Source organism: Lagenorhynchus albirostris, chromosome 7 (assembly GCF_949774975.1).
Source record: "Lagenorhynchus albirostris chromosome 7, mLagAlb1.1, whole genome shotgun sequence".
Lineage (NCBI taxonomy): Eukaryota > Metazoa > Chordata > Mammalia > Artiodactyla > Delphinidae > Lagenorhynchus > Lagenorhynchus albirostris.
In genome coordinates this window covers 113,380,110-113,401,467 of record NC_083101.1, presented here as the reverse complement: position 1 = coordinate 113,401,467, position 21,358 = coordinate 113,380,110, and the positions used below count along the sequence as shown (strand labels likewise).

Below are 21,358 nucleotides of genomic sequence, written 5' to 3'. Positions count from 1 at the left end.
CCCCAAATGAGGGATCATTTCTTTGAGGAAGGCCTTTGTTACCTAGGAAGCATTCTCTGTCCTGCGTGGAGAAGCTTTGCCCCGGTGTGCAGGGGCATCACCAACACCAGCAGATATCTACAATGTTCCCTGATTCTTGGCCTAACAGTAAAGTCTGTTTACCAGTCATCCCCTGGTTCTGTCCCTCGGGTTTGCACCCCTTTTATCATCAGGGGTGGCCCAGTTTTAGGATTGTTTCCGGTGCAGATCAGGCAATTTTGTGTTACCTTTTGGATGGTCGTTTGCATTTATAGACCAACAATAAACTTGTGCAGCCCTCCCATGATGGTACCTTGATGTAGGTGAGTAATCGTTAATGCAGGTGAGCATGGGTACCTTAATGTAGGTGAGCATGCATCACATGCTCATGTATAAGCTCATTATAAACCCAGCCTCTGCGGTTGTTTGGTCCTGATCAGCGTCTAAGTCTCGGGAGTCAGCATGAAATCCCCATGCGTCTGCTCTCTCGAGATCCATTTCCAGATCTGAGGCTTAAACAGGGACAGGTCCACACTTGGAATGAGTGCTGAAGCCTTAGGATCTGGGTTTTTCGTTCTGGCTGCCTGTTTTGTAGTCTGATCAGCCTAATTTCCATTAGTTATATAACGATCAGTCTTTGGGTGGCCCAGGCAATGTCCTATGGCTACTTATTCCAGCATCTATACATATAAATACGTGTGTATATATATAAAACAGCATCTAATAAGGCTGGTGTCTCCTCTGCATGTTGAATTTCTTTCCTCCTGATGTCAGTAGACCAGTCTTTCCAGGTGGCCCCGTGTGCACGTAGGACAGAGAAGGCAAACTTGGAATTGGTATAGATCGTCACCTTTTCCTTAGCTCCAAGGCTCAGGGGTCTGTGCGGGCTGTGAGCTCGGCCTTCTGGGCAGACGGACCTGGACGGGGGCTTCTGCTTCTAGGGCTTCCTGATGAGCTACAACCGTACACCCAGCCTTTCCAAGCCCCGCCTCGTCCGTGAAGCTGCTCACGTCCGTGAATATTTCCATTTCCAGATTTTCTAAAGGCTGATCAGTCAGGTTGTATTCAGTTATTTGTATACAGTCGTGAGCGGGCTCTCCTGTCGTCCTGGGGAGCAGAGTGGCTGGGTTTAGAGTGGATACCACCTGTAATGTGACATTTGGGGTGTCAAGTGGTGTGGCCGGGTATTTGCCCAGCCTCTCCGAAGTAAGCCTACATCCGCCGTTTCGTTCAAGTAAAGGTAGCACACTGCGCGGGGCATGCACAGTGGCCGGCTGGCTCAGGGTACGTTTTTCAGCCTCCTGTGAAAGGTCATAGGTTGCAGCCACAGCCCAGAGGCAAACTGGCCATACTTGACGTACACGCTGAATTGTTGGACTCAAGAAAAGTAAACTACTGGCCTTCTGGAGGTACCTAAACGTTGAGTTTGCGTTCCAAGACTCACGCCCTGTCTTTCAGACACAAAATGCTTGGGCGACCAAGTGCTGGGCTGTGAAGAGCTTCTCCGTGATGGTGTGGAACTCATTATGGCATCTCGGAGTCCAGCTTAATGGCGTATTGTCACTTCCTTTAAGAGCCTCATATTGTCGCAGAGTTCAAAGTTAGGAATCCAAGGACGACAAAACCCAGCAATTCCTAAGAATCCTCAAGAATGCCTTCTGGTAGTGGCTATAGTCACCATAACTATTGCTTCTCTTCCATCTGTCAATGTTTCTTTGTCCTTTGGATACCTCAAATCCTCAATATTTTAGAGTTGGTTGAGAAATTTCTGCTTTTCCCTTGCAGTATTTTGGTCCTAACGCTTCCTTAGTTCTACGAGCAGTTAGTATACCATCCACATATTGAAGTAAGACTCCCTCATTTAATTGGAGATCCCTTCAATCCGTGGCTAAGGCTTCCCCGAAGATGGTGGGGTCCTGCTTCAATCCTTGTGGGAGTCCCATCCAGCAGTATCATTGTTTTACGTCAGACTCTGGGTCATCCCATTCAAAGGCAAACCCCTGGGTCTCAGGACTTAGGGGTATGCAGTAAAGGGCATCTTTTAACTCCAGAACTGTAAACCAGCAAAAGTCTCCGGATAAAGTTGTAAGTAAAGTATAAAGATTTGGCATCACCAGATGTATATCCTCTACAGTTTGGTTAACAGCCCTCAAACCCTGTGTAAAAGTCATCGCTGGTCCCGGGTTTTTGAACCTACAGGATGGGAGTGTTACATGAGGATTGACAAGGTCAGAATAATTGGCATTTAAGAAAGGTGGTCGTCGGAGGCTTTATACCTTCTTTCAAATGCCTCTTTAAATGCCTGTTGCTTCACATTCGGAGTCTTGGCCTCTGGACGGAGTTTTACTACTACTAGGTAAGCCGTCTTGTCTCTTCCCGGCCTCCCGTCAGCCCAAACATCCACGCTTACCTTTTGCAGAATTTCTTCAGGGGCCTCTGGGGGAGGCTTGGTCTCCCGATCACAATGGGGCAGCTTGTGGGGCAGAGGCTTGATGTGGGAGTGCATTTAATTTTCCCAAAAAGGGAACAGGGCATGTGAGCAGTTACAGCTGGGTGTTCGAGATCCAGAGCAGCGTATCATCTGTAAGCCTCAAAAACCCCCTCGAGGAAGGTGGATGGGTTCTCCTGGGGTCCTTGCCGTACTTCCTGGATCTTATTCAAGCTCTGCCGTTTGGTTGCTCCTGTTGAAGTCTGGTTATTAAACATCCCTTATGATGATTCAGGCTTGCTCAGTTCCCTTGGGTCTTTCGGGTCCCAGCATCCTGGTTCAGCTCCAGGTGTGGCCTGTGCCGCCGGAGTCCTGATTGGATGATTTGGTTGTGATTCAGGGAAACTTCCAGCTTCCTGGCAGCGTTTTCTAATACCATCCTATGCTCTTCCACAGTTGGGTATTCATGAGGGCCTGTATGTCAGCCCAGTTAGGGTGATGAGTAGCAAAACGGATTAAAGAGATTCTCCATTTTCTGAGGCTCATCTCAGTAAGATGGCTTATTATTTCTCCAGTTGTATAAATCCAAGGCTGATACAGGAGAATCCCCTGGGTTGGCCTTGGTCATCTAAGCCTGCTGGGACCTGTCTTAACGGAAATGCCCTGCCTGAGGTAGAGTGTTCCCTGGGCCAAACTGAATACCCTGGTGGGTATGGGGAAGAAAGAGTGTTCCTTTGTGACCATCTGGTATGGGCAGTACAGAGCCGGACCAGCAGCCCTAGGAGGGCTGGTAGGACCCTTTGCACTGACTACAGGCAGACCTCCTTCATAAGACAGGGAAACCACAAGAGGGGCTGACGGAGGGACTGGATGTAGTAGGTCAGGATCATGGTTTGGTTTTGACTCAATTGAAACAGGCTTTTTCTGAGGTTCTTCCCTCTGAACCACAATTTTACATCTCTTCTGCAAATTCTTATTCTGATATAAGGACATAAATGACTGTGCAATGGGATTTCATCCCAGTTTTCCTCTCTCTAACAAAACAAATCGAATTATAAGATAGTATCATAGTTCAAAGACCCATTCTCCAGCCATTTCCCCCCGATTCCAGCTGATACTGGGGCCAGGCAGTGTCACAGAGAAAATCATTGTCTTCTTTTCCATCGGCTCATAGCTAAACATTGACCAGTTTTGAAGAATACATCCCAAAGGACTACAGTCAGGTATACTATTAATGTTCCTCATTTGAAAGGTTCCTCTCAGGATGACCAGAGCAAAATGACACCAAGGAGGTGTTTTGGTTGGAAATGCCTTTAACCCAGGCATGGGGTATGTTCTTCTGGGGCGGGTTCCTGTGAAGCCACTGCACATCATGGGGGAAAACCCCCGACACTTCCATGAGGCAGGGTTTCCAGTCAGGGAGCAAAGTCTTCTATCTCCTGAGTCGGGGACCTTCGTTAAATCAGGTTTAATAAAGTTTTGCTACAGACATCCAAGGGCCTCCCCCTATTGGCCAATCCTAACGAATTCAACAGACTTAGACCAACCTGGACAGACAAAGAAATCCAAGACTCTGGGACTTGAACCCAGGGTTCAGGACTCTAACCTGAACTACTTTTTAAAAATTTTATTGGAGGATAGTTGATTTACAATGTTGTGTTAGTTTCAAGTGTACAGCAAAGTGATTCCGTTATACATATACATATACATATATTCATTCTTTATCAGATACTTTTCCCGTATAGGTTATTACAGAATACTGAGTAGAGCTCCCTGTGCCATACAGTAGGTCCTTGTTAGTTATCCATTCTATATATAGTAGCATGTATATGTCAATCCCAATCTCCTGATTTATCCCTCCCCCACCCACATTTCCCCTTTGGTAACCATAAGTTTGTTTTTGAAATCGGTGAGTTTATTTCTGTTTTGTAAATAAGTTCATTTGTATCATTTTTAAAAATTAGATTCCACATATGAGTGATATATGATATTTGTCTTTGTCTGAGTTACTTCACTTAGTATAATAATCTCTAGGTCTATCCACGTTGCTGGAAAAGGTATAATAATCTTAGTATAATATAGTATAATAATCTCTAGGTCTTAGTATAATAAGATTTATAATAATAATAATAGTAATTAGTATAATAATTATACTTAGTATAATAATCTCTAGGTCTATCCATGTTGCTGGAAATGGGTGTTGCTGCAGTATTTTGTTCTTTTTATGGTTGAGTAATATATACAATTCCATGGTATATATGTACCATGTCTTCTTTATCCATTCCTCTGTCGATGGACATTTAGGTTGCTTCCTTGTCTTGGCTATTGTAAAGAGTGCTGCAGTGAATATTGAGGTGCGAGTATCTTTTCGAATTATGGTTTTCCCTGTATATATGCCGAGGAGTGGGGTTGCTGAGTCATATGGTAGTTCTATTTTTAGTTTTTTAAGGAACCTCCAAACTGTTCTCCATAGTGGCTGTATCAATTTACATTCCCACCAACAGTGCAGAAGGGTTTCCTTTTCTCCACACCCTCTCCAGCATTTACTGTTTGTAGACTTTTTTTTTTTTTTTTTTGGTGATACGTGGGCCTCTCACTGTTGTGGCCTCTCCTGTTGCAGAGCACAGGCTCTGGACACTCAGGCTCAGGGGCCATGGCTCATAGGCGCAGCCGCTCCACAGCATGTGGGATCCTTCCAGACCGGGGCACGAACCCGTGTCCCCTGCATCGGCAGGCGGACTCTCAACCACTGCGCCACCAGGGAAGCCCTGTTTGTAGACTTTTTGATGACGGCCATTCTAACCGCTGTGAGGTGGTACCTCATTGTAGTTTTGATCTGCATTTCTCTGATAATTAGTGATGTTGAGCATCTTTTCATGTGCTTTTTGGCCATCTGTATGTCTTCTTTGGAGAAATATCTATTTAGATCTTCTGCCCATCTTTTGACTGGGTTGTTTTTTTGACATAGAGCTCCATGAGCTGTTTGTATATTTTGGAGATTAATTCCTTGGTGTTTGCTTCATTTGGAAATATTTTCTCCCATTCTGTGGGTTGTCTTTTCGTTTTGTTTATGGTTTCCTTTGCTGTACAAAAGCTTTGAAGTTTAATTAGGTCCCATTTGTTTATTTTTGTTTTTATTTTCATTACTCTAGGAGGTGGGTCAAAAAAGATACTGCTGCGATTTATGTCTAACCTGAACTTTTGAGGACCTTTCATATTTCCCCCCAGGGTGGGACTCTAACCCATGATCCTGATGAGGTTTTTAGACAATTTAGGCACAGGCATGTTTTAACAAGGTTACTCACCCAAAAGACATCTGATCCAGGAGCACTTTCTTTTGTCAAAGGTGAAAGTAGCCTGAGGAGCCTGGAGTCCCATGGTGGGAAAGCAAGAACCTGAAACCCCACCCTCTGGACACGGGCAGTCTAGGTGGCCACTCAGGATCAGTGGTGAAGGCCCACACACCCCGGGGGCTTCAGAGCCACGGACAGTTGGTCACAAGACATGGGTCCCTTCGTGGTCACCAAAAATTGTTACCGAGCAAGGGCTGGCTGCTGGACACACATAGGAGCCAATACAATGGCCCCAGCTTTTGAGGGAAAAAAGTGCGTTATTGTGAGGTCCACCAGCAAGGAGACAGGAGACACAGCTCAAATCTGTCTCCCTGATCCAGGAATCAGGGCATAATTTAAGGGGTTCAGGGAATTTCAAACTTGAAGCTGACTTGCTAATCATTTGGTGTTAGCTCCTCGTGCCGGGAGCCTGGTTTTACTCCTTGGGGGATGCCTTGATTCATAAAGGGCTCTGATGGCAACGTTTCTATTCTTTGGGTTCCGCAGACTGAAGATTCTTGGTTCCAGGTCATCCTGGAAACATGGGTTCCTCTCTTACATATGAGCAGTGCTGTCTCTGTAAAGTAACTCAAGGTTTGATCAGTCCACAGCCTATTTAAGGAGGCAAACGAATTCAAGCCCGTCAGTGTTTTACGTGCTGTTTCATTTCCTGTAGAGTCAGCCCTCTGGAGCCCGAGGTCGTATTTTCCAAGTACTTGCAAGGCAGAGGCAACCTGGAATGGCAAGTAGTAGCTGTGCTGGTTGTCCCTGGTGGGTTGGATCTGTCGTCATGAACCGGTGCTGCTGGCTAAGCGGGGAACTTAGGATGCCCAACTGATATATTCAGGTGCTGTGCATAACTTGAATATGAGTTGATGGAGATTGTTGAAAGTGTGCCGGAAGCCAGAAGTTGTCTGGCAGATGAAAAGCACAGGTATGTGCGGCCAATCAGGAGGGCGGCCCCGGATGTGTCTGGTCTGAGGCATGGGCTCCACTGGCAGATGCTCCTATGCTGAGCGCACCACACCTTCAACGTGGCAGAACTTTCCCACAAGACAGAGATAGATACCAGGCTGGGCGTGGACAGGCCTGTTGTCCCTGCCCAGGCTCCGGCCACGAGAGGGTGGACAGCAGACAAACAGCAGGCTGGGAGTGTGCCGTCAGTAGCCACTGTAATTTCTCTACATTCTTCCTCCGTAAATGCAGCATTTGTACCTTCTGTGCAAAGAGCTTAAGAGGAGAGACCCTGGGGTCAGATTCCAGGGTTTCCCATCACGGCTTCACCTTTCACCAAATGCATCCGTCGACAAGTTATTTTGTGACTCAGTTTATTCACCTGTGAAATGGGAATTATAATACCCACCGCCCCCATTCTATTTTATGACTAAATAAAATAATATGTGGAAAAAATAAAACAGTGCCTTGCACCTAGTAACTGCCACTTTGCTGTTACCTATTATTGTTAGTATTTCTCATTTCTTAATTTCATACGCCAAAATGAAAATAACAGTTCAAGTCAGGATTATACTACAGAAAATAAGCCATTAATGCATTTATCTGGAAGGTTTTGCTTTTATTAATGAAGAGTGTTTTGCCTAAATTATGTAAATATGCAAAAGTAAATTCAAAATTAAGAAATTTGGCGCAAAGTTAAGGAAGACATCATTGACTACGAATTGCAAGGCTGATAATTTCTTATTAATGTAGCATCTCCCAAATCACAAACTTTACCACTCACTGTACATCCACTGACACACACTTTGCTGGAGCTGGTTCCTTGGGCTGACAGATCACTACACAGAGACGTGAAGTAAATCAGCATTACTGGCTGGAAAGTGGTGGAATTAGGGGCAGGGAATTTTTTTCAAACCGGTTTGTTCAACTAATCCACCCTGCGTCCGTTTTTACAGTAAGTCTACTATATTTCTTTTAGAAACTGACAGCAGAGGGCAGTACGAAACTTCCTAATGCATTCATGTAATTAAATACGTCATCCTAAATTCTGCATTTACGTGTATTTTACATAAAGATTTTTTCTTATCGTTTTTCCTGTGATAGAAATGAAATTGAGTATTTCTTCTGGATTCTGTTTAGATTTTTTTTTTAACCCACTAATCTGGGGAACAAGTAAATTCTTCGTTCGAAATACACTCACGTGTCACTCAAAAGAGTTCCACAGGTTTTCAAACTACATACGGCCCCGCTTAGGTTTACTCCCAAAATAGGCCTGTTCCAAATGTATTCTGTGCGCACCACACCCTTGCAAAAACCACAAAAGGTGACCCATTTACCATCAAAGGATTAATTCAGGTGAGCAGATCCTAACTCCTGTGTTACAGTTCATTTAACCATTTCGTAACTTGGGGGCCATCAAGGTCATGCTTCTGCCTCTCTTCTTCTTACAGTGGGAGGGGAGGACTAATTTAGTGAGTAGCTACAGGATTATTAACTAGTTTCTCTTGTCATCTCCCAGTCTACCAAGGCCCGTGAGCAGTGTTCCTTAGTCATTACAAATTGTGCTCTTCTAGAGAAATTAAGCTTCTGATGAGACTGTGCCGTTGTTTAAAGTTAGCTGGCCGTTTTTGTATCCTTTGAGGGTTTTTTTAGGGGGAAATGTATAAACGTACATTAAATTTTTCTTAATATCTGTTCCAAAGATCTTGGCTTCTCTGCCATGCATTGGTAAATGTACCAAATGCCTAAGAACTTTGAGCTTCTTTTCCACGTGAGACCTAGGAGAGGCCAAAGAGGAAATCTTTAAAGGGAATTTTGTATATGGAAGAAAACCTTTAGGACAGAGTTGCCTGCACTGGGGCATTTTAGAACCTAGCTCCCACCGAGTCGGTCCGGGAGGCTCAGGACCCAAGACTGGGAAGGCCTGGTGATCGATGGGCCACCTCCCAGGGCCCCGGGAGCAGGTGACAGGACTCGTGGAGAGCAGGGGTGCGGGGGTACCTGGAACCAGCAACGGACAGAGGCCGGGAGACCCGAGGTGCTGGCAGGAGGCAGCAGGTCCGGAGGAGAGGAGGTGGCAGACCCAGGCGTAGGTAGAGGCATGTGCCCCAGGAAAGCGGGATGATGGGTACCAGGGTCCAGATACAGGGATGGGGCACAGGGAGCAGATCTGCCATTCAAGACTCAAGTCACGGAGACAAAGAGTCAGACGGGACTGAGTGAGGGACACATCCCTGACCAACTTGCGCGGGGTCCAGATGGGGGCCAATGGCCAGACTGACGTGTGGGCCACGAAGTTGCGGGCCTGGAGCTTCTTACGTTTGGCCCAAGTAGCAGCCATCTGGACCGGGGCAGGAGGCAGATGAAGTAGCCCAGCTGAAGTGGGACTGATGGGAACACGGTTCAAGGCATTTCCACCTTATATCCAGTCACTTTACCCCCCGCCCCGCCCAAGTGTAACTGGCACAAATACCAATTATAACCACAACCAGGACTGAAAAAATCCCGTTTTCCTTCACTTTTGCATGATTCCACCAAAACCCCAGCAAAGCAGAGACAAGCTGATGGAACTAAAGCTTCTGTTCAATCATTAAAGTTACATACAATTTACAACACAACTTACATGCAAATTACTTGTTACCAATTTGAATTATTGCATAAAACCAGATCACATCAGATGTTCCCTGTTTCTCTTGCACGGCTTGACAACAGGACAAAGACATGTTTCCTCACCCCCCTCACCTCCCCTTCTCTCCACTCTCAACTTTTGGGAGTTGGTGAAAAATTCATGAAGAATTCTAATCCAGAAGTACCTCTGGTATGATAAAAATGAGGCCTCACTGGGCTTCCCTGGTGGCCCAGTGGTTGAGAGTCAGCCTGCCGATGCAGGGGACATGGGTTTGTGCCCCGGTCCGGGAGGATCCCACATGCCACGGAGCAGCTGGGCCCGTGAGCCGTGGCTGCTGAGCCTGTGCGTGCGGAGCCTCTGCTCCCCAGCAGGAGAGGCCACAACAGTGAGAGGCCTGCGTACTGCAAAAAAATAAATAAATAAAAATAAGGTGACCATATGTGTGTGGGTTCATCTCTGGGCTCTCTATCCTGTTCCATTGATCTATATTTCTTTTTTTTTTTTTTTTTTTTTGCCAGTACCATACTGTCTTGATTACTGTAGCTTTGTAGTATAGTCTGAAGTCAGGGAGCCTGATTCCTCCAGCTCCGTTTTTCGTTCTCAAGATTACTTTGGCTATTCGGGGTCTTTTGTGTTTCCATACACATTGTGAAATTTTTTGTTCTAGTTCTGTGAAAAATGCCAGTGGTAGGTTGATAGGGATTGCATTGAATCTGTAGATTGCTTTAGGTAGTACAGTCATGTTTACAGTGTTGATTCTTCCAATCTAAGAACGTGGTATATCTCTCCATCTGTTTGTATCATCTTTAATTTCTTTCATCAGTGTCTTATAGTTTTCTGCATACAGGTCTTTTGTCTCCTTAGGTAGGTTTATTCCTAGGTATTTTATTCTTTTTGTTGCAAGGGTAAATGGGAGTATGTCCTTAATTTCTCTTTCAGATTTTTCATCATTAATGTATAGGAATGTCAGAGATTTCTGTGCATTAATTTTGTATCCTGCTACTTTACCAAATTCATTGATTAGCTCTAGTAATTTTCTGGTAGCATCTTAGGATTCTCTATGTATAGTATCATGTCATCTGCAAATAGTGACAGCTTTACTTCTTCTTTTCCGATTTGGATTCCTTTTATTTCTTTCTCTTCCCCGAGTGCTGTGGCTAAAACTTCCAAAACTATGTTGAATAATAGTGGTGAGGGTGGACAACCTTGTCTTGTTCCTGATCTTAGTGGCAGTGGTTTCAGTTTTTCACCATTGGGAACGATGTTGGCTGTGGAAAAACCACTTTTAAACACCCACTTACTGCAGTAAAAGTGGAGTCCACCAATGGTCCAGGCATCTTTAATCTTTTAGTACAATGACTCATACCTACACATAATCATAAGATGGCTATTAGGTCATCATTATTAGCCTAATAAAATTTCAATTAATATATGTAATTGAAAGTAATTAAATTCCTTCTTTTTATAATCAAACCCCAGCACCTGCAAGGCCTCTAATTAGTTTATATTAGTGACGCTTTGATCACCATCAAAAGCCAAAACAAGAGGATTAGCCCTATGAGACCTGTGCAATGCTGTCGGTAGAAATTTCCATCTCCTCAAAAGAAAACAGACATGGAAACAAGCCACCGACCCGCTTTTCTCACTCAGGGGATCAGGGTGTGGTGTGTCCTGTTTCGTAGCCGCATCGGTTCATGAGAGCGTGGCCAGTAGGTAGTGAAGCTGCCACACTTGTAAAAACACGATCCAGATGGCTTAGCCCAGCAGCGCTGCTTTTCTTGAAGAGGGTTATCAACACTGACAGCAGACAGTAGCCTCAGAGGAGCCGTATGACAACTGACAGCACAGGTGTCGCTGCAGCATCACATGTGAGTAGGTACAAACAACGTGGGAACAGTGCTGGGATACACAGGAAATTAAAGACGTGCATTCTCTGAACTTTGTGTGGTACCCAGTTGTCTACTTGGGTCTCTGCTTGGGTACCTAACAGGTGCATCCAGTGTAATGTCTCCAAAAGTGAGTCCCTGAGTCTCCTGTCCTCCGAAACCCTGTCTTCCTAACTCTTCCCCAGGCCAACAAATGACAGCCCTCCTGCCAGCCGTTCATGGACAAAACCTCGACCTCTGTTTCCCTCAACCTGACCGCCTCATGCCTCCTCCATGAGTGCGGCTCTGGTCCCCGCCGCCAGCATCTTCCCCTGGGTGTCTGCACCACCTGCCTTAATCCATACCCTGTTTCCACCCCGACCCCTCACAGTCCACACCACACCCGGCACAGTTCTTTTCCATGAAATTGTGATCACAGCCCAGTGCAAAGCTGTCCAGGGCCTACTGGTTGCTCTCAGAGAGAAACCTGTAGTCCTGTAAACAGTGAAAAGGCCCTGTCTCTCTGATGCCACCCCTGATTCGCAGCCCTGCCACTGTACCATAGATGTGTCCTTGCTGGACCCTGCATGCCCAGGGTCTCCACACCTGCTGTTCCCTCCACCTGGGCTTCATCTTCCCCAGATCCACGCAGTCCTGGACCCTCCATCTCTCTCCTTGGATGTCCCATCAAAGCCAGGCTTCCATGACTGCCCTGCGGAAAAGAACAGGGCCTGCTCACTCCACTCTCTTGTTTTGTTTTAATTGAAGTAGAGTTGATTTACAATGTTGTGTTACTTTCAGGTGTACAGTAAAGTGATTCAGTTATACATACACATGTATCTATTCTTTTACAGATTCTTTTCCATTATGGGTTACTAGAAGATACTGAGTGTAGTTCCCTGTGTTTTACAGTAAACCCTTGTTGTTTATCTGTTTTATACATAGTAATGTGTATATGTCAATCCCAAGTTCCTAATTTAACCCTCCCCCTCTTTCCCCTTTGGGAACCATAAGTTTGTTTCCTGTGTCTGTGAGTTTATTTCTGTTTTGTAAATAAGGTCATTTATATCATTTTTTAGGCTCCATTTTGGTTTTCCCCTAGAACTTACTGATATACTCTACAGTGGCTTCATTTATTTTACTGTCTCCCTCAGTAAAATATGAACCCCGCGAGTGTCGAGACCTCCAGCTGATTTTTGCCGTTGTGTCCCTGGGCCTATAATGGTGCCTGTAGGTAACAGGTGCCCCGTAGGCATGTGCTGAGTAAATTAATGAATGAGTCCCGCTCCCAGATGTGTGTTTATACCTGGAGGAGGTAACCATGTGGACAGGGATGCATGGACACGCATGGTCATAGCAGCATTGTTTCCAAAACTGGAAAGGACCTAAATGGTCATCAGAAAGAAAGTGCACGTCTCTATGAGAGAGTGATTTCATTTCTTTCAGATAAATACCAGGAGTGGCAATATCAAACAAACAAACAACCCAATCAAAAGATGAGTGGAACATTTATGATAAAAACCCTCCAGAAAGTAGACATAGAGGGAACTTCCCTCAACATAATAAAGGCCATATATGACAAACCCACAGCCAACATCGTCCTCAATGGTGAAAAACTGAAAGCATTTCCACTAAGATCAGGAAAAAGACAAGGTTGCCCACTCTCACCACTCTTATTCAACATAGTTTTGGAAGTTTTAGCCACAGCAATCAGAGAAGAAAAGGAAATAAAAGGAATCCAAATCGGAAAAGAAGAAGTAAAGCTGTCACTGTTTGCAGATGACATGATACTATACATCGAGAATCCTAAGATGCTACCAGGAAACTACTAGAGCTAATCAATGAATTTGGTAAAGTAGCAGGATACAAAATTAATGCACAGAAATCCCTGGCATTCCTATACACTAATGATGAAAAATCTGAAAGTGAAATCAAGAAAACACTCCCATTTACCATTGCAACAAAAAGAATAAAATATCTAGGAATAGACCTACCTAAGGAGACAAAAGACCTGTATGCAGAAAACTATAAGACACTGATGAAAGAAATTAAAGATGATACAAATAGATGGAGAGATATACCATGTTCTTGGATTGGAAGAATCAACACTGTGAACATGACTGTACTACCCAAAGCAACCTACAGATTCAATGCAATCCCTATCAAACTACCACTGGCATTTTTCACAGAACTAGAACAAAAAATTTCACAATTTGTATGGAAACACAAAAGACCCCGAATAGCCAAAGCAATCTTGAGAAAGAAAAATGGAGCTGGAGGAATCAGGCTCCCTGACTTCAGACTCTACTACAAAGCTGCAGTAATCAAGACAGTATGGTACTGGCACAGAAACAGAAACATAGATCAATGGACCAGGATAGAAAGCCCAGACATAAACCCACGCACATATGGTCACCTTATCTTTGATAAAGGAGGCAGGAATGTACAGTGGAGAAAGGACAGCCTCTTCAATAAGTGGTGCTGGGAAAACTGGACAGGTACGTGTAAAAGTATGAGATTAGAACACTCCCTAACACCATACACAAAGATAGCTCAAAATGGATTAAAGACCTAAATGTAAGGCCAGAAACTATCAAACTCTTAGAGGAAAACATAGGCAGAACACTCTACGACATAAATCACAGCAAGATCCTTTTTGACCCACCTCCTAGAGAAATGGAAATAAAAACAAAAATAAACAAATGGGACCTAATGAAACTTCAAAGCTTTTGCACAGCAAAGGAAACCATAAACAAGACCAAAAGACAACACTCAGAATGGGAGAAAATATTTGCAAATGAAGCAACTGAGAAAGGATTAATCTCCAAAATTTACAAGCAGCTCATGCAGCTCAATAACAAAAAAACAAACAACCCAATCCAAAAATGGGCAGAAGACCTAAACAGACATTTCTCCAAAGAAGATATACAGACTGCCAACAAATACATGAAAGAATTCTCAACATCATTAGAGAAATGCAAATCAAAACCACAATGAGATATCATCTCACACCAGTCAGACTGGCCATCATCAAAAAATCTAGGAACAATAAATGCTGGAGAGGGTGTGGAGAAAAGGGAACCCTCTTGCACTGCTGGTGGGAATGTGAATTGATACAGCCACTATGGAGAACAGTATGGAGGTTCCTTAAAAAACTACCAATAGAACTACCGTATGACCCAGTAATCCCACTGCTGGGCATATACCCTGAGAAAAGCATAATTCAAAAAGAGTCATGTACCAAAATGTTCATTGCAGCTCTATTTACAATAGCCAGGAGATGGAAACAACCTATGTGTCCATCATCGGATGAATGGATAAAGAAGATGTGGCACACATGGAATATTACTCAGCCATAAAAAGAAACGAAATTGAGTTATTTGTAGCGAGGTGGATGGACCTAGAGTCTGTCATACAGAGTGAAGTAAGTCAGAAAGAGAAAGACAAGTACCGTACGCTAACACATATATATGGAATCTAAGAAAAAATTGCTATGAAGAACCTAGGGGTAAGACAGGAATAAAGACACAGACCTACTAGAGAATGGACTTGAGGATATTGGGTGGGGGAAGGGTAAGCTGTGACAAAGTGAAAGAGTGGCATGGACATATATACACTACCAAACGTAAAATAGATAGCTAGTGGGAAGCAGCTGCATAGCACAGGGAGATCAGCTCGGTGCTTTGTGACCACCTGGAAGGGTGGGATAGGGAAGGTGGGAGGGAGGGAGATGCAAGAGGGAAGAGATATGGGAACATATGTATATGTATAACTGATTCACTTTGTTATAAAGCAGAAACTAACACACCATTGTAAAGCAATTATACTCCAATAAAGATGTAAAAAATAAAATAAAATAAAAAATGGGTGGAAGACCTAAATAGACAGTTCTCCAAAAGAAGACATACAGATGGCCAAAGAACACATGAAAAGATGCTCAACATCACTAAGTATTAGAGAAATGCAAATCAAGACTACAATGAAGTATCACCTCACACCGTTCAGAACGGCCATCATCAAAAAATGTACAAACAATAAATGCTGGAGAGGGGGTGGAGGAAAGGGAACCCTCATGCATTGTTGGTAGGAATGTAAATTGATACAACCACTATGGAGAACAGTATGGAGGTTCCTTAAAAAACCAAAAATAGAATTACCCTATGACCCAGCAATCCCACTACTGGTCATATACCCAGAGAAAACCATAATTCAAAAAGACACATTCACCCCAGTGTTCATTGCAGCTCTATTTACAGTAGCCAGGACATGGAAGCAACCTAAGTGTCCATCGACAGATGAATGGATAAAGAAGATGTGGTACATATATACAATGGAATATTACTCAGCCATAAAAAAGAATGAAATATTGCCATTTGCAGCAACATGAGTGGACCTAGAGACTGTCATACGGGGTGAAGTAAGTCAGAAAGAGAAAAACAAATATCGTGTATTAACGCATAAATGTGAAACCTGGAAAAATTGGTATAGACTGTCTTATTTACAAAGCAGAAAGAGACACATGTAGGGAACAAACGTATGGATACCAAGGCAGGGGGGTGGGATGAATTGGGAGATTAGGATTCACAAATATACACTATTGATACTATATATAAAATAGATAACTAATGAGAACCTACTGTATACCACAGGGAACTTTACTCAGTGCTCTCTGGTGACCTAAGTGGGAAGGAAATCCAAAAAAGAGGGCATATATGTATATGTATAGCTGATTCACTTTGCTGTACAGTATAAACTAATACAATGTTGTAAAGCAACTATACTCCAAAAAAAAAAAAATACCAGGAGTGGGATTGCTGGATTGTGTCGTTGTCCTATTTTTTCCTTTTCTGAGACACCTCCACACTGCTTCATGTTGCAGAGAATGTGGTCAGTAGGGAAGGCACAGGGGCTGCAACCGCGCTGGCAATGTGTCACATCTTAAGATGGGCAGTGGAGACACAGGTGTAAATTATCTTATTATTTACTAATTGAAAATTATTGACTTTTTATTTCCCTCTACCAGCCCAAGTATGTATTTGGTACTTTCTATAGCAGTGTTTCTAATGAATGGCATGTTTGACCCATAAACACATCCAGAAAATGTCTCAGTGTTAAACAGTGAGAATGAACTCAGTTGGCCCTTACACTTTTGCCCTCATGAGTCTTAAGTTAATCCATTTTCTGGCTTGTTTTAGTTATATTTCAGAGCATTTATTTATTTATTTACCTCATTATTGGAGTATAATTGCTTTATAATGGTGTGTTAGTTTCTGCTTAATAACAAAGCGAATCAGCTATACGTATACATACATCCCCATATCTCCTCCCTCTGGTGTCTCCCTCCCTCCCTGCCTATCCCACCCCTCTAGGTGGTCCCAAAGCACCGAGCTGATCTCCCTGTGCTCTGCGGCTGCTTCCCACTAGCTATTTTACATTTGGTAGTGTATATAAGTCCATGCCGCTCTCTCACTTCGTCCCAGCTTATTACCCTTGCCCTTCCTTGTGTCCTCACGTCCATTCTCTATGTCTGTGTCTTTATTCCTGTCCTGCCCCTAGGTTCTTCAGAACCTTTTTTTTTTTTTTAGATTCCATATATATGTGTTAGCATACGGTATTTGTTTTTCTCCTTCTGACTTACTTCACTCTGTATGACAGACTCTACAAATAACTCAATTTCGTTTCTTTTTATGGCTGAGTAATATTCCATTGTATATATGTGCCACATCTTTATCCATTCATCTGGCAGTGGACACTTAGGTTGCTTCTATGTCCTGGCTATTGTAAACATAGCTGCAATGAACACTGTGGTACATGACTCTTTGAATTATGGTTTTCTCAGGGTATATGAATATGCCCAGTAGTGGGATTGCTGGGTCGTATGGTAGTTGTATTTGTAGTTTTTTAAGGAACCTCCATACTGTTCTCCATAGTGGCTGTATCAGTTTACATTTCCACCAACAGTGCAAGAGGGTTCCCTTTTCTCCACACCCTCTCCAGTATTTATTGTTTGTAAATATTTTGATGATGGCCATTCTGACTGGTGTGAGATGATACCTCACTGTAGTTTTGATTTGCATTTCTCTAATGATTAGTGATGTTGAGCATCCTTTCATGTGTTTGTTGGCAATGTGTATTTCTTATTTGGAGAAATGTCTATTTAGGGCTTCTGACCATTTTTTGATTGGGTTGTTTGCTTTTTGATATTGAGCTGCATGAGCTGCTTGTATATTTTGGAGATTAATCCTTTGTCAGTTGTTTCGTTTGCAAATATTTTCTCCCATTCTGAGGGCTGTCATTTCATCTTGTTTATGGTTGCCTTTGCTGTGCAAAAGTTTTTGTTTCATTAGGTCCCATTTGTTTATTTTTGCTTTCATTTCCATTTCTCTAGCAGGTGTGTCAAAAAGGATCTTGCTGTGATTTATGGCAAAGAGTGTTCTGCCTCTGTTTTCCTCTAAGAGTTTTATAGTGTCTGGCCTTACAGTTAGGTCTTTAATCCGTTTGGAGTTTATTTTTTTGAGCTTTTAAAATTGTTCTTATTTTACATTCATGGTGTTCTTCCTAGAACACTACATGTATTTTGTCCTGTGCCAAAGATCTTTTATGGTGTCATCTACTCAGTTTCTTGGCTGCCGAGGGTACAAAAACTTGTCTGTAGGACTCTCATTCTTAAGAAGGAATGTCCATATTTAGACACACAGACATATACACATGCAAATACACACACATACGTGGTACCTTTTTAAAATTAGCAAACGTGGGTTTCCCTGGTGGCGCAGTGGTTGAGAGTGCACCTGCTGATGCAGGGGATGCGGGTTCGTGCCCCGGTCTGGGAGGATCCTACATGCCGCGGAGTGGCTGGGCCCGTGAGCTGTGGCTACTGAGCCTGCGCGTCCGGAGCCTGTGCTCCGCAACGGGAGAGGCCACAACAGTGAGAGGCTCGCGTACCGCAAAAAAAATAAAAATAAAAAAAATAAAATTAGCAAACGTTTGAAGATTACTGAGAGTGGCATATCAGCAGCTCACCAAAACAGCTCAGCCCCACCCCCATCATCATGTTTGTGTGACAAGAGCAAGCCAAATGGGACAGAATCCAAGGGAAATGACACCACTTAATTTTATAGTTTCCTACTCATACTTAAGTATCATTTCCTTTAATTCATTAAAAACATTTTTTTCTTTCTCTGTACGTTTGCACTGAGTTGAAAAACTGAGTCTTTTATATTTTACAATAAATGTTCTCTTAAACCTCCAATGAACCAGAAGCCAGAAGAGGTGAAGCAACAGGGTGGTACCTTCATTTTCACTGCAGTGAAGATACAGGCTAATGTCTGATTCCTCCACAAGGTTGCTTTCTGGGAGTTAATTAAGTAACAGGATACAACCAATCACACTGTTTGGCCTCTTCCCCACCCTTTGCCTTCCTTCTCAATCCCTGTTTCCCCCCAGTATCTGCCCCCTTGTAAATCTCACTTGAAAAGTTGGTCCTATCTCTACAACAGTTCCACCGCCTAAAGCCATCGGCACTGATGCTTTTGTGGACCCATGAGAGAAGTGGGACCAGTATCAGCTCCTGAGCCCAGGAAGCATTGCCCCTGTTGTATGAAGCGGCTGTTCCATGGTTTGAACATTACAGAGTGACAGCAGCTGCCTGTTACCACTCCCTGGTCAACCCACGACCCACAGTGCTGTGACAGGCCCGCTGCACTTCGTGTGATGATGCTACACATCTGATATCTCCATGAACCAAGAAGGACATTTGATGTCCAAGGCAAATGTCGGGTGTTGCTCTGGCCAGAAATTTGAATCCATTATAAGTCATCGGTCTCTAGCCATGAAGTAGCAGTAGCCAAATTAGACAGTAGCACTTGTTCTAAAGAATTGATTCCATCATTTCCGGGACCACCTCAATGGCCAAGTTTCTGGATTTAACAAGAAAAGCAATCTGTAAACAAACACTAACGTAAATTTTCCTAAGAAATAAAGGTAGTCACAGAGAATCCCTTTAGAATTAAAAATATGTTTGTGGGGCTTCCCTGGTGGCACAGTGGTTGAGAGTCCGCCTGCCGATGCAGGGGACGCGGGTGTGTGTCCCAGTCCAGGAAGATCCCACATGCTGCAGAGCGGCTGGGCCCGTGAGCCACGGCCCCTGAGCCTGCGCGTCCGGAGCCTGTGCTCCGCAACGGGAGAGGCCACAACAGTGAGAGGACCGCATACCGCAAAAAAAAAAAAAAAAAGCTTGTGCATAAAGTGTGTGTGTGTGTGTGTGTGTATATATATATATATATGTGTGTGTGTATATATATATTCACTTGTGGAACAAAGCGCGAAAGAGCTAGTGTCTGACAGTCAGCTTCTGGAACAAGAGTGTGACTCTCAGGTCACCTTGGCAAGTCATTTACCCTTTCTGTGCCACAGTTTCCTTGTTGGTAAAATGGGAATAACAAAAGTACCTACCTCTGGGGTTATGATGAGCGTTACGTCAATGAACACAGGGAAAGAGTTTAAAACTGTGCCAGACACATAGTAGCATCTTAATAAATATTAAGGTATTATTAAATTATGACTTATTACAAAGCATTCGCTTTATTGTTTATTGTCATTGATTTGGTGTAAACTCCCCGTGTGCTGGCTTCTCAAAAATCTTTGGATCTGTTTCATTTCTTCAAAGTCTTCATGCTGCAGCTCTCTTTTGTACTGCGAAGTACTCACGATGGTATCGTTTATGGCAAGGGAACATTTCAGCATTACAGGCTAAACAGATGATTGTTAAGGAGTACAGTATGTCTTGGAGGTGTCTCTCTACTCCTCCCTCGCACAGCTGATTATCTCCCCATCCTCTGTTTCCAAATGTCAGCCTTTTTACGCATTACTGTCAGCTTGGACAGTCTTCCAAAAGTCAGATCTCTTCAACTATTGTTTTCTTGCTGCTTTTTAAACTGTTTAACAGTTTTCCTGAGTTTACTTCACGGTTCCTTGTTAAATATTTGCTAAAGCCTGTTGAAAAGGGTTCCCTTACGATTCAGCCACTCCCTGTTTTTGTATTCCAGTAATTTCAGCAGGAAGAAAACTCCAAAGGCAATTTAGGTAACAAAGGCAGGCTATTCCCCCAGCTACATAAATTGGCTTTGGGTTTGTAATTTCTTCCTGCTGAGTATTCTACCATACGGCAAAGCTCTCACAAGGAAAAGCATGTGGTTTTTGGAAGTTTCATTGACTCTTATGCAGACTACTGTGAAACAATTGTTTGGAAAGAATTTGACTCAAGTTTCAGATACTTTCACCTCAAAACTGCTCAGCCTCTGGACTCCTTTCTGCAGAGTTGTTCTAAGGACCCCTGCAGTTTCTTCATTTGCCTGGGGCCACGCCCACGTGGACCCCTGAGTCTGTTTAGGCATAATCACAGGAATTCTCCAACTCTGCTTGGAAGCTGCATTCTTTTGATGAAGTTACTTTATAAGCACAACTGTAGCAAATACAATGATAAGTCTGCAAGTTGATACGGCTCTTGTCGTACCAGTTGGTGTGTAGCAATAGACATGACTCTTTCCTATTTAATTTTAGTTTCTGTGAGAGCTTTTGGAGACAGGATGGTGGATAGAAGGACCTGAGCTCACCTCCTCTCACGGGAACACCAAAATCACAACTAACTGCTGAGCAGCCGTCGATTAAAAAAAAGACTGGAACCTACTTGCAGTTTCTTTGAGCCAAGTAGTGTCCTATTTAATATCTGCTGGAATAGGAGTAAACTGCTAGTCACCTGAGTATTGATAAACCCAATCAACATGGTTCCTGGCAGAAAAATTACTAGTTGCAAGTGGAAACTTGGTTATGAGCTCTAACAGTGAAGTCTGGTTCTGTGTACCAGAATGTGGTAAACTAGGCCACAGAAACGAGTTTCCAGTCACTGGTTATATAATCCGCATGTGGGCCAGAAGCCCTAAATAAAATAAAGTCGGGATTTTTTTCCCTAAGGTAACAGCTTTTAGCCTTGATTGCTGGAATGGAGACGTATTTTTTAATGGAAAAATAGAAAACAAGTGTGGGGTAAGGATTTCCAAGTAATGGAGGAGAATCTTTGAAGAAGCAGGAGAAGAAAGAAAAAGGAAGGGCAGGGGAGGGGGGGGAGAAGAAA

At 43.4% G+C, this 21,358-nt stretch overlaps 1 protein-coding gene across 3 annotated transcripts in view; it reads left to right on the top strand.

The window, feature by feature from the left end:
* PALLD (palladin, cytoskeletal associated protein) overlaps positions 1–21,358 on the top strand; it is a 398,579-nt gene that overhangs the window by 12,639 nt on the left and 364,582 nt on the right. The window lies entirely within an intron of this gene.